The 16525-nt window shown below is 48.0% G+C and overlaps 1 protein-coding gene across 8 annotated transcripts in view; it reads left to right on the top strand.

Annotated features, from left to right (window-relative positions):
• The window catches only part of LOC123756005 (rho GTPase-activating protein 45), a 975988-nt gene that overhangs the window by 794916 nt on the left and 164547 nt on the right, over positions 1–16525 (top strand). The window lies entirely within an intron of this gene.

The raw sequence follows: 16525 nt of genomic DNA, 5'->3' as shown, positions 1-16525 counted from the left end.
AGAGTGAGGCAGTGGAGGGGGAGAGTGAGGCAGGGGAGGGGGAGAGTGAGGCAGGGGAGGGGAGAGTGAGGCAGGGGAGGGGAGTGTGAGGCAGGGGAGGGGAGAGTGAGGCAGGGGAGGGGAGAGTGAGGCAGGGGAGGGGAGAGTGAGGCAGGGGGGGGGAAGTGAGGCAGGGGAGGGGAGAGTGAGGCAGGGGAGGGGAGAGTGAGGCAGGGGAGGGGGAGAGTGAGGCAGGGGAGGGGGAGAGTGAGGCAGGGGAGGGGAGAGTGAGGCAGGGGAGGGGAGTGTGAGGCAGGGGAGGGGAGAGTGAGGCAGGGGAGGGGAGAGTGAGGCAGGGGAGGGGAGAGTGAGGCAGGGGAGGGGAGAGTGAGGCAGGGGAGGGGAAAGTGAGGCAGGGGAGGGGAGAGTGAGGCAGGGGAGGGGAGAGTGAGGCAGGGGAGGGGGTGAGTGAGGCAGGGGAGGGGGAGAGTGAGGCAGGGGAGGGGAGAGTGAGGCAGGGGAGGGGAGTGTGAGGCAGGGGAGGGGAGAGTGAGGCAGGGGAGGGGAGAGTGAGGCAGGGGAGGGGAGAGTGAGGCAGGGGGGAGAGAGTGAGGCAGGGGAGGGGAAAGTGAGGCAGGGGAGGGGAGAGTGAGGCAGGGGAGGGGAGAGTGAGGCAGGGGAGAGTATGGCAGGGGGGAGAGAGTGAGGCAGGGGAGGGGAGAGTGAGGCTGGGGAGGGGAGAGTGAGGCAGGGGGGGGAGAGTGAGGCAGGGGAGGGGAGAGTATGGCAGGGGGGAGAGAGTGAGGCAGGGGAGGGGAGAGTGAGGCAGGGGAGGGGAGAGTGAGGCAGGGGAGGGGAGAGTGAGGCAGGGGAGGGGAGAGTGAGGCAGGGGAGGGGAGAGTGAGGCAGGGGAGGGGAGAGTGAGGCAGGGGAGGGGGAGAGTGAGGCAGGGGAGGGGGAGAGTGAGGCAGGGGAGGGGAGAGTGAGGCAGGGTAGGGGAGTGTGAGGCAGGGGAGGGGAGAGTGAGGCAGGGGAGGGGAGAGTGAGACAGGGGAGGGGAGAGTGAGGCAGGGGAGGGGGAGAGTGAGGCAGGAGCGTGTAAGATACCGTTCACGGTTGGAGCCACAGACAATCCTGATGCAGCATCCTTAATCCTGGGATTAATCCTGGGATTAACGTGAAATGTTAGTCAGTCCATCAGGGGCTCTGGGTGGAGCGAGCAGGAACAGTCACGGATGCTGCTGGGAAGGTCAGAGGTCAGCAGGATAGGTCAGAGGGCAGGGGCGTCAGCGGTCAGGTCACGGGAGGTTGAGCCTATACTTATAATCACAGGTCACGGCACGACAAACATCGTATTCTTATTTTTTTTTGAGTAAAGAGGAAGGAGAGGCATAGGTGAAGGGAAGTATAGAAGTGGGAAATACAGTGAGAGGTATGAAAGCAGGCGGGCTGTCCGCCTTGCTGACCCCATGTGTGGGTGTTGGCAGCTAAGCTAAGCTGGCTCCCTCTTGTCAGGGAGCTGTGAGTGTGTGAGAGGTTCTTCACATGTGTTTCACCATATATGGATGTCCATAGATGAATACTGTGTAGCATTCATATATACACACTCCGATGCTTCCACACATGTTGTTCTGTTTAAGGCTCTTTATTTTATTATTATTATTTATCGAGTTGTTCATACATACATATTATTATTTATCGAGTTGTTCATATATACACATATATGAACTGTTCATATATACATATATATATCTCATCTGGGGATTATATACTGTGGGGCGGGGTTTTCGTCCAGAGAATCGAGGCTCTTGGGCCACCAGCTGTGGGAGCGGGGCGTCTCATCTTGGAGCAATCTTTCAAACATTGGGTCCTCTAACATTTCGATGGTGTTCCACACCCTGATGGCTTGGTGCTGCAGTCTGATGTTTAGTGGCTGTATGTTCAGGAGTTCGTGGAGCTCCTGGATTGTCTGATCATATGGTGGACGGTGTTTTGCTGCTCTCCTTAGCGCCTTATTTTGTACTGCTTGCAGTTTCTGCATGTTAGTTTTCTTTATGGTGTGTAGTGGTACTGGGGGATACTCTAGATGCGGCCGAACTAGAGCCTTATATAGGTGGATCTGAATGTTAGTACTGAGGCTTCGGAATCTTCTCAGTTTTCCTAATGCTGCTTTGGCTTTGTTTAGTCGGTCCCTTACATGAATTTGTATCCCTGTTCTATTTATCATAAGTCCCAGTATTCTGCCTACCTCCGCATATTGGATCGGATGGGTGTCAAGGATGATGGGGTCCGGGTTTCTTTTCGCAATGTGTATTATCTGAAACTTTTGTTTGTTGGTGCTAATTTTCCATTGCTTCTCAAAGTTGTTTATGAGTTCAATTGCTGCCTTGGTCTTGTCGGCTAGTAGCGGCTTTGATGGGCCCGGTTGGCATATTATTTGGGTGACATCGTCAGCGTATGTGATGTATTCTCCATGTTGGGGTTGGGGTAGGTCAGCTGTATATATGTTGAATAGAGTGGGGGAGAGGCAGCTTCCTTGTGGTACTCCACTTTTCAGTTCTATTACGTCACCCAAGTAGCTGCCGATATTAAGCCTAGCAGTTCTATTGTCTATAAACCTGCAGAGAGTAGCAGTAAATCTCTCAGGAAGCCCTAGTTCAGATATCTTATATTTTAGGCCTGTGTGCCACACTTTGTTGAAGGCTTTCGAGACGTCTCTAAGCACTATATTACACTGATCTTTTTTCGACACTGCGTTGGCTATATGCTCGTAGATCAGGGCTATAGCTGTATGGGCCCCTCTGAGGTTTCTAAACCCATGTTGCCTGGTGTTATACTTCCCTTCCTCTTCCATGTACTTCGCAAGTCTCTGATTGATAATTTTTTCGAATATTTTACCTGGTACTTCGAGGAGGGAAATTGGCCTGTAGTTTTCAGTTTGGGTTGGGGGTTTCCCTGGCTTGGGGATTAATCTTATTGTGGCATTCTTGAAGTGTGGGGAATAGTCCAGATGCAAGAGCTGCATTTAAGATACATGTGTATTGATGGAGTGCAATCACTGGTAGGTTGGATAATACCATCTTATTTATAGTGAAGAATTTGTGAGTGGGAGGTGTGGCTTGAGTCACTGATTGTGGGGGGGGGGGGCTCCTCCGCTGCCCGTGTGGTGGGTACAGGGGCGGGTGCCGGTAGCTTTAAACTACTTGTTGGTCTCTTTTAACGCTTTAAAAGAGACCAGTGTCGCCTATGCCTTCAAATGCCCACTTGGGGACTGTAAGCCTCAAAGAATTCAGTATATAGGCAAGACAACAACATCTCTTTCCAGGCGATTAACGATGCATAAGCAACAGAGCTCCATTAAGGAACATATAATCTCTTCCCACAACCAGACCATCACCAGAGAAGTCTTAACAAACAACACAGAAATCATCGATAGATACAGCGATAGCAGGCGGCTTGATATCTGCGAGGCACTACACATTAAGAAGTCAACACCAGCAATCAACAGCCAATTAATGCACAACTATATTCTACCCACTTCAAGACTCTGCACCACTATAGAAGCATCAAGAAATATGGGCCAATAGGCCCTTTGCAGTTACTTCCATTCTTCCCTTTAATTTACCCAATATATACCCATTGTTTCGTGTTCTGTCTTGTGTTGAAAGTTTTGTTCACCTCATCCAAAACTGTTATAACATATCACCTCATCCAAATGCAGGTATAAAATGAAAACTAAAAAAAACTAAAGACTAAAAATAAAAATGAATTTTGGAGTATTGATTTTTCAATTACCATCGACAGTGAAAAGAAACATAAGAAATATTGAGAAAATTCGTGTTAGAATTATTAATCTTACTTTTTCGGTCATATTTAATAATATATATATATATATATATATATATATATATATATATATATATATATATATGCAAACAAGCCTGAATGGTCCCCAGGACTATATACAACTGAAAACTCACACCCCAGAAGTGACTCGAACCCATACTCCCACAACTGGTATGTACAGGGACGCCTTAATCCGCTTGACCATCACGACCGGACATAAGGAAGTGATAGCCGAGGCTATATGAACCACTTCCCCGCCGGCACTCGGATGGTAATCTTGGGCATAGCATTTTATCAAATCACCTCATTCTTTGGGGCACACGTGAGGAACACAAATGCAAACAAGCCTGAATGGTCCCCAGGACTATATACAACTGAAAACTCACACCCCAGAAGTGACTCGAACCCATACTCCCACAACTGGTATGTACAGGGACGCCTTAATCCGCTTGACCATCACGACCGGACATAAGGAAGTGATAGCCGAGGCTATATGAACCACTTCCCCGCCGGCACTCGGATGGTAATCTTGGGCATAGCATTTTATGAGGTGATTTGATAAAATGCTATGCCCAAGATTACCATCCGAGTGCCGGCGGGGAAGTGGTTCATATAGCCTCGGCTATCACTTCCTTATGTCCGGTCGTGATGGTCAAGCGGATTAAGGCGTCCCTGTACATACCAGTTGTGGGAGTATGGGTTCGAGTCACTTCTGGGGTGTGAGTTTTCAGTTGTATATAGTCCTGGGGACCATTCAGGCTTGTTTGCATTTGTGTTCCTCACGTGTGCCCCAAAGAATGAGGTGATTTGATAAAATGCTATGCCCAAGATTACCATCCGAGTGCCGGCGGGGAAGTGGTTCATATAGCCTCGGCTATCACTTCCTTATGTCCGGTCGTGATGGTCAAGCGGATTAAGGCGTCCCTGTACATACCAGTTGTGGGAGTATGGGTTCGAGTCACTTCTGGGGTGTGAGTTTTCAGTTATATATATATATATATATATATATATATATATATATATATATGTCGTACCTAGTAGCCAGAACTCACTTCTCAGCCTACTATGCAAGGCCCGATTTGCCTAATAATCCAAGTTTTCATGAATTAATTGTTTTTCGACTACCTAACCTACCTAACCTAACCTAACCTACCTTTTTCGGCTACCTAACCTAACCTAACCTATAAAGATAGGTTAGGTTAGGTTAGGTAGGGTTGGTTAGGTTCGGTCATATATCTACGTTAATTTTAACTCCAATAAAAAAAAATTGACCTCATACATAAAGAAATGGGTAGCTTTATCATTTCATAAGAAAAAAATTAGAGAAAATGTAATAATTTAGGAAAACCTGGCTTATTAGGCAAATCGGGCCTTGCATAGTAGGCCGAGAAGTGCGTTCTGGCGACTAGGTACGACATATATATATATATATATATATATATATATATATATATATATATATATATATATATATATATATATATATATATATATATATATATTATATTTATTTATAAGCGTGTGAGGAACATGCAATATGGTGTTGTCAAAGCAGAGGAGAAAGTTGAGCCCTCAAACACACAGCTGCTGCTGGCCAGTGTTGGCCCACCTGCCTGTATTGGCTAGATCATGCACCCCCACCCCTCCCCCCACCTCATATTTCATGGGATTTGTTGGGTTTGGTTAGAATTGGCAAGGTTCACACGCCGTGGGTAGTGTGAAGGTTGGTGTGAGCTCCACGGGTTCTTCAGTATGACCAGCCGACGTCGTGTGGTGTCCTGAACTAGGCACTGTCATAGGCACATAACTCAGTATCTATGTCAGTTGTATGACATAATTTGTATTTCTAGATTTATTTTACATATAATTTGTTATGTAGAGTGGCTGGGCCACCACTAGCGGTGGTGGAGAGACTGGGCCCCACCACTGGCGGTGGTGGTGGTGGAGTGACTGGGCCCCACCAGTGGTGGCGGTGGTGGAGTGACTGGGCCCCACCAGTGATGGCGGTGGTGGAGTGACTGGGCCCCACCAGTGGTGGTGGAGTGACTGGGCCCCACCAGTGGTGGCGGTGGTGGAGTGACTGGGCCCCACCAGTGATGGCGGTGGTGGAGTGACTGGGCCCCACCAGTGGTGGTGGTGGTGGAGTGACTGGGCCCCACCAGTGGTGGCGGTGGTGGAGTGACTGGGCCCCACCAGTGGTGGCGGTGGTGGAGTGACTGGGCCCCACCAGTGGTGGCGGTGGTGGAGTGACTGGGCCCCACCAGTGGTGGCGGTGGTGGAGTGACTGGGCCCCACCAGTGGTGGTGGTGGTGGAGTGACTGGGCCCCACCAGTGGTGGCGGTGGTGGAGTGACTGGGCCCCACCAGTGGTGGCGGTGGTGGAGTGACTGGGCCCCACCAGTGGTGGCGGTGGTGGAGTGACTGGGCCCCACCAGTGGTGGCGGTGGTGGAGTGACTGGGCCCCACCAGTGGTGGCGGTGGTGGAGTGACTGGGCCCCACCAGTGGTGGCGGTGGTGGAGTGACTGGGCCCCACCAGTGGTGGTGGTGGTGGAGTGACTGGGCCCCACCAGTGGTGGCGGTGGTGGAGTGACTGGGCCCCACCAGTGGTGGCGGTGGTGGAGTGACTGGGCCCCACCAGTGGTGGCGGTGGTGGAGTGACTGGGCCCCACCAGTGGTGGCGGTGGTGGAGTGACTGGGCCCCACCAGTGGTGGCGGTGGTGGAGTGACTGGGCCCCACCAGTGGTGGCGGTGGTGGAGTGACTGGGCCCCACCAGTGGTGGCGGTGGTGGAGTGACTGGGCCCCACCAGTGGTGGCGGTGGTGGAGTGACTGGGCCCCACCACTGGCGGCCCTTCACCGCTCCTAGTAAAACAAAGACTACCAAATATTACAAAATATGTGAAGAAACTTTTTGCTGCATAAAGTGGCTTAGCGTGGAGGGTGATGACAAGGTCAGGTCCTAGCTCCCGAGCCCCGCCTTTCATGCTCCTGGTTAGTTAATGCAAGGATTTTTATTCCTTATGTTTCTCGTCGTATTGCCATATATCCAGTACACCTGCGGTGTTAGTGTCCCAACACTTGCCAGTACACCTGCGGTGTTAGTGTCTCAACACTTGCCAGTACACCTGTGGTGTTAGTGTCCCTACACTTGCCAGTACACCTGTGGTGTTAGTGTCCCAACACTTGCCAGTACACCTGTGGTGTTAGTGTCCCAACACTTGCCAGTACACCTGTGGTGTTAGTGTCCCAACACTTGCCAGTACACCTGTGGTGTTAGTGTCCCTACACTTGCCAGTACACCTGTGGTGTTAGTGTCTCAACACTTGCCAGTACACCTGTGGTGTTAGTGTCCCTACACTTGCCAGTACACCTGCGGTGTTAGTGTCTCAACACTTGCCAGTACACCTGTGGTGTTAGTGTCCCTACACTTGCCAGTACACCTGTGGTGTTAGTGTCCCAACACTTGCCAGTACACCTGTGGTGTTAGTGTCCCAACACTTGCCAGTACACCTGTGGTGTTAGTGTCCCTACACTTGCCAGTACACCTGTGGTGTTAGTGTCCCTACACTTGCCAGTACACCTGCGGTGTTAGTGTCCCTACACTTGCCAGTACACCTGCGGTGTTAGTGTCCCTACACTTGCCAGTACACCAGCATAGTTTACAAGTGTGTCAATAGTTTAACGCAGTCGGTGTCAAACGCTTTCTGGAAGTGAGAGAGTCTTGTGGGAGGACGAATTTAGGCTGGAGTTATATGGACATGTGGGAGGGGGGGGGGGGTATTACTGAGCTGTGATGCCCAGCTGTTGTGTCCAACTGTGGTGCCCAGCTGTGATACCCAGCTGTGATGCCCAGCTGTTGTGCCAAGCTGTGATACCCAGCTGTTGTGCCCAACTGTGGTGCCCAGCTGTGATACCCAGCTGTTGTGCCAAGCTGTGATACCCAGCTGTTGTGCCCAACTGTGGTGCCCAGCTGTGATGCCCAGCTGTGATGCCCAGCTGGGCTGTGGCATACATCTGTATATTTTATCGTTACTACTTCGAGTTAAGCGTCGCACGCATAATGCTATACTTTAAACACGTTCGAATGCAAGTCCCGTAAATTTCCTTGTAACTGTACAAGCGCTGAGCCGCCGGGAAAATGCTCCAGACTCCTATGAAGATAAAATGGACAAAATTAAGTAGAAAATCAACCAAATTGAGGACATGACTTGAGACGAATGGAAATATCAAGACGAAAACAAAAACCTTAGAGGCAGAAATTGTGGGAAGAGAGACAATGTGTGAGAGGTTAAGGGAGCAGCGGGGCAAGGTGTGCTACACCCTGACACAGGTGTAACTCTCCCATATACCAGCAATTAGTTATGGGTGAGAAGTATACCGCATACCTGGAATATAACGATGTCATGCCCGATGACCTCACTCACGCAGCCTGGAGCCATGGTTGACGGGTGTACTCGCCAAGTTGTACTCACCTAGTTGTGCTTGCGGGGGTTGAGCTCTGGTTCTTTGGTCCCGCCTCTCAACCGTCAATCAACTGGTGTACAGGTTCCTGAGCCTACTGGGCTCTATCATATCTACATTTGAAACTGTGTATGGAGTCAGCCTCCACCACATCACTGCCTAATGTATTCCGTCCGTTAACTACTCTGACACTGAAAAAGTTCTTTCTAACGTCCCTGTGGCTCATTTGGGTACTCAGTTTCCACCTGTGTCCCCTTGTTCGCGTCCCACCAGTGTTGAATAGTTCATCTTTATCTACCCTGTCATTTCATCTGAGAATTTTGTAGGTAGTGATCATGTCTCCCCCTTACTCTTCTGTCTTCCAGTGTCGTGAGGTGCATTTCACGCAGCGTTTCCTCATAACTCATGCCTCTTAGTTCTGGGACTAGCCTAGTGGCATACCTCTGAGCTTTTTCCAGCTTCGTCTTGTGCTTGACAAGGTACGGGCTCCATGGTGGGGCCGCATATTCCAGGATTGGTCTTACATATGTGGTATACAAGGTTCTGAATGATTCCTTACACAGGTTCCTGAAGGCTGTTCTGAAGTTAGCCAGCCTTGCATTCGCCGCAGATGTTATTCTTTTTATGTGGGCTTCAGGTGACAGGTTTTGGTGTGTTATCAACTCCTAGATCTTTCACTCTGTCCGTTTCATGAAGGACTTCATCTTCCATTTTGGATCCTTTGTCTGGCCTCCTGTTTCTACTGCCTAGTTTAATTACCTTACATTTTCTCGGGTTGAACTTTAGTAGCCATTTGTTGGGCCATTCATTCAGTCTGTCTAGGTCATCTTGTAGGCTCCTACTATCTTCCTCCGTCTCAATCTTCCTCATAATTTTTGCATCATCATCAGCAACAATGAGAGGAACGATTCCATCCTCTGGGAGATCATTTACATATATAAGAAAGAGAGTCCAACAGGTTCCAAGAACTGAACCCTGTGGGACTTCACAGGTAACGCCTCGCCAATCTGAGACCTCACCCCTCACAGTGACTCGCTGTCTTCTGTTGCTTAGGTACTCCCTTATCCAATATAGTACCTACCCTTTCACTCCTGCCTGCATCTCCAGCTTTCAGTCTAGTCTCTGGTGTGGTATTGTGTCAAAGGCTTTCTGGCAATCCATAAATATGCAGTCTGCCCATCCCCTCTCTTTCTTGCCTGATTTTTGTTGCCTGGTCATAGAATTCAATTATTCCTGTGAGGCAGGACTTGCCATCCCTGAACCCATGTTGATGCTGTTTTACAAAGTTCTTTTGCTCCAGATGTTCCACTAGCTTTTTTCGCACAATCTTCTCCAACAACTTGCATGGTATGCAGGTTACGGTGTGTGAGTGCGCGCGTGTTTGGAACAAGGGGGGGGGGAGGATGGGTGTGTGTGTGTGTGTGTGTGTGTGTGTGTGTGTGTGTGTGTGTGTGTGTGTGTGTGTGTGTGTGTGTGTGTGTGTGTGTGTGTGTGTGTGTGTGTGTTTGTGTGTGTGGGAAGAGAGGTTTGGGGTGGGGTGCGTGATCTCACATCCCAGATCAACTTTACACACACACACACACACACACACACACACACACACACACACACACACACACACACACACACACACACACACACACACACACACACACACACACACACACACACACACCAGGAATGCCAGGAATGAATATGTCAGGATGAGAAGAGAGGCAGAAAGACAATACGAAAATGACATCGCAAGCAAGGCAAAGACTCAGCCTAAATTGCTGCATAGCCACATTAGGAGAAAAACAACAGTAAAGGAACAGGTTATGAGATTAAGGATAGGGGCGGAAGGATTCACTACAAATGACAAGGAAGTGTGTGAGGAATTGAATAAGAAATTCCAGGAGGTCTTCACCTTAGAACAAGGAGAAATTCCAGAGGTAAGTGAGGGAATAGCTAACCAGGAACCACTGGAAGAGTTTGAGATTACCAGTGGGGAAGTAAGGAAGTGTTTACTAGAGTTGGACGTGACAAAGGCTATAGGCCCAGATGGAATCTCCCCTTGGGTTCTAAAGGAAGGAGCAAGAGAACTGAGCCTACCACTCTCCATAGTGTATAACAAATCACTGGCAACAGGGGAACTGCCAGATATTTGGAAAGCAGCTAACGTAGTCCCGATATACAAGAAAGGGGATAGACAGGAGGCACTGAACTACAGGCCAGTGTCCCTAACCTGCATACCATGCAAGCTGATGGAGAAGATTGTGCGAAAAAAACTAGTGGAGCATCTGGAGCGAAGGAACTTTGTAACACAGCATCAACATGGGTTCAGGGATGGCAGGTCCTGCCTCACAGGGTTACTTGAATTCTACGACCAGGCAACAAAAATAAGGCAAGAAAGAGAAGGGTGGGCAGACTGCATATTTTTGGATTGTCAGAAAGCCTTTGATACAGTGCCACACAAGAGGCTAGTGCGAAAGTTGGAGATGCAGGCTGGAGTGAGAGGGAAGGTACTCCGGTGGATAGAGGAATACCTAAGCAACAGGAGACAACGAGTCTGTGTGAGGGGTGAGGTCTCAGATTGGCGAGACGTCACAAGTGGAGTCCCGCAGGGGTCAGTCCTTGGACCTATACTGTTTCTGGTATATGTAAATGATCTCCCAGAGGGTATAGATTCGTTCCTCTCAATGTTTGCCGACGATGCAAAAATTATGAGGAGGATTGAAACAGAGGATGATAGTAGGAGGCTACAAGATGACCTGGATAGACTGAGTGAATGGTCCAACAAATGGCTGTTGAAGTTCAACCCGAGTAAATGCAAAGTAATGAAACTAGGAAGTGGAAACAGGAGGCCAGGCACAGGATACAGAATAGGAGATGAAGTACTTAATGAAACAGACAGAGAGAAAGATCTAGGAGTTGATATCACACCAAACCTGTCTCCTGAAGCCCACATAAAGAGAATAACGTCTGCGGCATATGCGAGGCTGGCTAACATCAGAACGGCGTTCAGGAACCTGTGTAAGGAATCATTCAGAATCTTGTACACCACATATGTAAGACCAATCTTGGAGTATGCGGCCCCAGCATGGAGCCCGTCCCTTGTCAAGCACAAGACGAAGCTGGAAAAAGTCCAAAGGTATGCTACTAGACTAGTCCCAGAACTAAGAGGCATGAGTTATGAGGAAAGGCTGCGGGAAATGCACCTCACGACACTGGAAGACAGAAGAGTAAGGGGGGACATGATCACAACCTACAAAATCCTCAGGGGAATCGACCGGGTAAACAAGGATGAACTATTCAACACTGGTGGGACGCGAACAAGGGGACACAGGTGGAAGCTGAGTACCCAAATGAGCCACAGAGACGTTAGAAAGAACTTTTTCAGTGTCAGAGTAGTTAGTAAATGGAATGCATTAGGAAGTGATGTGGTGGAGGCTGACTCCATACACAGTTTCAAGTGTAGATTTGATAGAGCCCAATAGGCTCAGGAATCTGTACACCAGTTGATTGACGGTTGAGAGGCGGGACCAAAGAGCCAGAGCTCAACCCCCGCAAGCACAATTAGGTGAGTACAATTAGGTGAGTACACACACACACACACACACAAGCCTGCTAATTGCTCTGCAATATTTATCATTTAATCCCCTGCAGGTATCACCTCTGGAGATTAATGGATTATAAATACTCTGCCGTGTTGCTATGTTAGAGTTGTGTGTTTGTGGCCCGTCTGGTGTGGGGGAGACGGGCTTCACCCTGCTCGCTTGGCGAGTTTATCAGGTGCTGTATGCGTCTGTCTGTCTCTCTGTCTGTCTGCCTGTCTGTTTCTGCCTGTCTGGCTCTGTCCCTTGTGTCTCTGTCCCTGCCTGCCTGCCTCTCTGTGTGTATGTGTTGATAAATAACAAGAAATAACGTGATTTCGTGTGATAATTGAACACTTGCCAAAATTCACGATAATCTAACAATTTACTTCCATATTTCTTTCAAAGTTATTAGGCCTACAATTAAAAGCAAGTTTGAATAACATGCTAGGTAACTTTGTAGACCTCTACAGTGGTTTATTTGAGTTGGTACTTTATTATATACAATATATTGGTTACTAAACAAATACAAGAGGCAGACGATGCCCAGAAATGAGAGCAACGGCTGAGAGCACAGTGGGGAGTTTCCTTCTTGAAGTCCACACTGAGACGCTGGAGATGGGAGCTGGGCGCTCTTGGCTCTCGTGCTGTTTAAGTACTCGAGGAGGCTTAGGTCGCTTTTGTCCAGTGGGGTGTACTTCCTTGTACTAGTGGGTGTACTTCCTTGTACTAGTGGGGTGTACTTCCTTGTACTAGTGGGTGTACGTCCTTGTATTAGTGGGGTGTACTTCCTTGTACTAGTGGGGTGTACTTCCTTGTACTAGTGGGGTGTACTTCCTTGTACTAGTGGGGTGTACTTCCTTGTACTAGTGGGGTGAACTTCCTTGTACTAGTGGGTGTACTTCCTTGTACTAGTGGGGTGTACTTCCTTGTACTAGTGGGGGTGTACTTCCTTGTACTAGTGGGATGTACTTCCTTGTACTAGTGGGGTGTACTTCCTTGTACTAGTGGGGTGTACTTCCTTGTACTAGTGGGGTGTACTTCCTTGTACGAGTGGGTGTACTTCCTTGTACTAGTGGGGTGTACTTCCTTGTACTAGTGGGGTGTACTTCCTTGTACTAGTGGGTGTACTTCCTTGTACTAGTGGGGTGTACTTCCTTGTACTAGTGGGGTGTACTTCCTTGTACTAGTGGGTGTACTTCCTTGTACTAGTGGGGTGTACTTCCTTGTACTAGTGGGGTGTACTTCCTTGTACGAGTGGGTGTACTTCCTTGTACTAGTGGGGTGTACTTCCTTGTACTAGTGGGTGTACTTCCTTGTACTAGTGGGGTGTACTTCCTTGTACTAGTGGGTGTACTTCCTTGTACTAGTGGTGGGTACTTCCTTGTACTTGTGGGTGTACTTCCTTGTACTAGTGGGGTGTACTTCCTTGTACTAGTGGGGTGTACTTCCTTGTACTAGTGGGGTGTACTTCCTTGTACTAGTGGGGTGTACTTCCTTGTACTAGTGGGGTGTACTTCCTTGTACTAGTAGGGTGTACTTCCTTGTACTAGTGGTGGGTACTTCCTTGTGCTTGTGGGTGTACTTCCTTGTACTAGTGGGTGTACTTCCTTGTACTAGTGGGGTGTACTTCCTTGTACTAGTAGGGTGTACTTCCTTGTACTTGTGGGTGTACTTCCTTGTACTAGTGGGGTGTACTTCCTTGTACTTGTGGGTGTACTTCCTTGTACTAGTGGGGTGTACTTCCTTGTACTAGTGGGTGTACTTCCTTATACTAGTAGGGTGCACTTCCTTGTACTTGTGGTGTGTACTTGTACTTGTGGGTGTACTTCCTTGTACTAGTGGGGTGTACTTCCTTGTACTTGTGGGTGTACTTCCTTGTACTAGTGGGGTGTACTTCCTTGTACTAGTGGGTGTACTTCCTTGTACTAGTAGGGTGTACTTCCTTGTACAAGTGGGGTGTACTTCCTTGTACTAGTAGGGTGTACTTCCTTGTACTAGTAGGGTGTACTTCCTTGTACTTGTGAGGTGTACTTCCTTGTACTAGTGGGGTGTACTTCCTTGTACTAGTGGGGGTGTAGTTCCTTGTACTAGTGGGTGTACTTCCTTGTACTAGTGGGGTGTACTTCCTTGTACTAGTGGGGGTGTACTTCCTTGTACTAGTGGGTGTACTTCCTTGTACTAGTGGGTGTACTTCATTGTACTAGTGGGGGTACTTCCTTGTATTAGTGGGGTGTACTTCCTTGTACTAGTGGGTGTACTTCCTTGTACTAGTGGGTGTACTTCCTTGTACTAGTGGGGGTACTTCCTTGTATTAGTGGGGTGTACTTCCTTGTACTAGTGGGTGTACTTCCTTGTACTAGTGGGTGTACTTCCTTGTACTAGTGGGGGTACTTCCTTGTATTAGTGGGGTGTAGTTGAAGTGTCAGTTGCTTGTTGTTGTCCCAGGAATGTAATGGAATCCCCTCCACGTGACTGGCACTATTGGTGGAAGTACATACGAACATCCTGTCATTGACTGTGCTGTTGGGAGTTGTGTTCCGTTCCCAGGGTTGTCCGCTGTTCCGTGTTCACTCCTGCTTCTGTTTCCTGCCCAAATACACTATTCGTTGTGTACCTGAGCAGTGACGCGGGAACACTGCCAGTATGGACGTTGAGGCACGAGAGTGTTAGAGACATTGGTCCCCACCATAAGGATATCTTGTGTGACCAGAGCACTCACGGCTCTGAGGTCACACAAATCACGATATGATTGTGTGTCTATTGTGTATATGGTCTCTACATGGTGAGGGAGGTGACAGCGTGTGCCAGTCAGTGCACAGAGTGAGGCTGGAATCATGTTTCTCATGCATCCCTTAAATATTCTGGTTGGTTTTGACTAACAAGGTTGTCAGAGGAGGAGGAGGGTGGTAGGCTGGTGGAGGGGTGGTTGTTCGGTCATTATGGACAGCGCCTCAGTCTGTCAGGTCACCTATCAGCAGGGGACTGCTGTCCTGACACCTTTGTGTCAGGCTATGTCTATGAATCAGCAGACATAGCCCCTCTACACAAGGGAGGAAGCAAAACATTGGCAAAGAATTATAGACCAGTTGCACTAACGTCCCACATAATAAAAATATTTGAGAGAGTGATCAGGAGTCAGGTCACTAGATTCATGGAAACCAATGACCTCCACAACCCAGGCCAACATGGATTTCGAGCAGGAAGATCGTGGCTCTCACAGCTACTTGACTAACACGACAAAGTCACTGAGGCATTTAAAGAAAAACAGAATGCAGATGTGGTATACACAGACTTCACGAAGGCATTCGACAAATGTGACCATGGAGTGATAGCACACAAAATGAGGTCAATGGGAATAACTGTTAAAGTTGGACGCTGGATACTCAGTTTTCTGTCGAACAGAACACAAAGAGTAACAGTCGATCAACTAAAATCCAGTCCAAGCGCAGTTAAATGCTCTGTACCTCAAGGTACAGTCCTTGCACCACTGCCCTTCCTTATTCTCATATCAGATATAGACTCAAATACAAGCCACGGCTTCGTATCATACTTTGCAGATGACACAAAAATCAGCATGAAAATTACTTATGTTGAAGATTTTGAAAAACTTCAAGCAGACATTAATAATGTTTTCAACTGGGCAGCAGAAAATAACAGTAGTTTAACAGTGATAAATTCCAGGTACTCAGGTATGGTAAAAATAAGTACCTAAAACATAATACAGGGTACAAAACACAATCAAATGTGCCCGTAGTAGGAAAGCAGCATGTAAAGAATTTTGGAATAATAATGTCTGACGACCTAACGTAAGTAGTAGGGTTGACACCGTACAGAGGAATTTTGTTTTTTGCGAGAAATTCCTCCATATGGCACAGGGTTTTCAGGTAAATTTAGAAATTCCCGTTTGTGAGTCAGGGGTTTTCAGGTAAATTTGGACAGTCACAGATTTGGAAGTAAGGAATTCTTATGAGAAAAATAATTTCTGAGACTTTAGAAGTTTGTTAAGAGTTCTTATGATGAAAATAAGTTCATACAAGTTTGTTAAAGTTCTTATGGGAGAAATTCAAAATTCCTGTTCATTTTTTTTTTTTTTGTTATTAACATATTAGGTACATGTGCATTAGTGCAGCTACCCTAGACTATATGAAGTGCAGTACAGTGTGTCAAAAAAAAGCTAACTAGGTGATGCTAAAAAATCCCCATCACACAGGATGGTTAGTCATACAGAGGCATGTGATAAGCGGTCTGCACTGGCAGACTCCGGATGCATTTTGAGGATATCAACAACACAAGATTGAATAAGGTAGCAGTGGTAATACAAGTCCCCATCTCGCAGGATGGTTAGTCATACAGAGTCATGTGTTTAATAGCCTGCACTGGCAAATTTTGGGTATACTGTGAGGATATCTTCAAGAATACGAGAGTGAATAAAGTAATTGCAAAGCTCCAGGTACCTCATGCCAACTGGTCTGAAAGGTCTAATAACTGGGCATTCAGTAATGTAGTGCGGGAGATCATGCCGTAGTTCCTGCTCACAGAGTTTGCAACTGGAGTGCTCAGGATTGGGAGACCCATCACCTGCAGCCACCTGCCACAGGTAACGGTAACCCAACCTGATCCTTGTACCACTGTGTCGCACAGTCTAGTGGACGTTTTGTGCTGTCC

Source organism: Procambarus clarkii, chromosome 43 (genome assembly GCF_040958095.1).
Source record: "Procambarus clarkii isolate CNS0578487 chromosome 43, FALCON_Pclarkii_2.0, whole genome shotgun sequence".
In the NCBI taxonomy this organism is placed as follows: domain Eukaryota; kingdom Metazoa; phylum Arthropoda; class Malacostraca; order Decapoda; family Cambaridae; genus Procambarus; species Procambarus clarkii.
The sequence above is the reverse complement of the archived record's forward strand: the minus strand, read 5'-3'. Positions and strand labels throughout refer to the sequence as shown.